The sequence below is a fragment of the Nyctereutes procyonoides genome, unplaced genomic scaffold (assembly GCF_905146905.1).
Source record: "Nyctereutes procyonoides isolate TBG_1078 unplaced genomic scaffold, NYPRO_anot_genome, whole genome shotgun sequence".
In the NCBI taxonomy this organism is placed as follows: Eukaryota; Metazoa; Chordata; class Mammalia; order Carnivora; family Canidae; genus Nyctereutes; species Nyctereutes procyonoides.
This window is the reverse complement of record NW_026575045.1, coordinates 875,516-876,791: the sequence shown is the minus strand read 5'-3', so window position 1 is coordinate 876,791 and position 1,276 is coordinate 875,516.

The window sequence follows — 1,276 nt, the reverse complement described above, 5'->3', positions numbered from 1 at the left end:
GGAGCCCGACGTGGGATTTGATCCCGGGTCTCCAGGATCGCGCCCTGGGTCAAAGGCAGGCGCCAAACTGCTGCGCCACCCAGGGATCCCGACAGTCCACTTTGATTAGGTCTTTGCTGCCCTTCTTCCCACGGGGAAGTATCTGAGATGGCGGACAGAAAAGTCATAGTGCCCTGCAGACAGGGAAATATCTCCTTGGCCCTTCTCCTTGGGGTCAAAAATAGGGCCTGGGGTTTTAAGTGGAGGCCCAGGATGACATGGAAGTATTCCTGGCAGCCTACAAGTCCCACTACAGTCTTAGTACCACTTCCAGCATGTAGAGGGTGACCACCAAGCTGGGCAGCACTTCCTGCCTCCTGCACATGGCTAGGGCCACTTCTTTCTTTGTTACCCAGAGAATACCGCAAGCTTTAGAGCAGGTGCAATTGAGAGACTCTAAATATTAAGCTTTGCTAACAACGTGGTAAATCTATAAATCCACTTTTGACCACAGCTAACATCTCTCTGAAGGGTATCTGTGTACATGGCCAAACAGATTTCAAAGCTTTTCTGTCACAGAATATTAGAAGGCAATTAGAAACAATTCGCCCTTGTTAGCATACATCCCCACAAAAGGCATTGAATTGGTTCACACTTTGGGTTTAGTTGAATGGAGATAGGCCAGTAGACAGATTGAGTAGGGTGAGAGTAATGGTGAGTGTGGAAGCAAAGGAAGACAGGAGGGATATGAGGGTCCTTAGTAGCAATAAATAAAATTGTCTAGCAGTTAGATTCATAAACCATTGCTCAAGTGGTCTATTTTACCACATAAAGCTGTACTATAAAGGAAAGGGAATAGAGCAGATTGCTAAGAAGCTACTTCTTTGCTATGAGGACTTTTTTTTGAAAGAGCTGGACACAGGGAGAGAACAATGCTTCCTGTCTGGCAGAGAGGGCAGTCAGTACTGGAGATCAGGAGTCATACTGCAGACAGAGAGAGTCTTGGACAAGAGATAGCAGACATGAGAGCATGAACAGGTTCCCAGGGTTACACAGGCCAGGTCCTGATCAGCACATCCATGGACATACCTTAGCTGAGGTAGCATCATTTAGAGTCCAAGGACCTAGTGGCAGGAAGGAAGAGCTCTGGCAGTGATGGGAGAGGGGAGAAAGTGGGCACCCAGGAGATCACACTGAAGTCATAATTGCTGAGTCTCTTAGCATGCCTGTGGGCATATGTTTAAGGTGCTGGAGTCCAGGGGCAGATGCTTTCCTGAACGCAGAACATCAGCTGGTG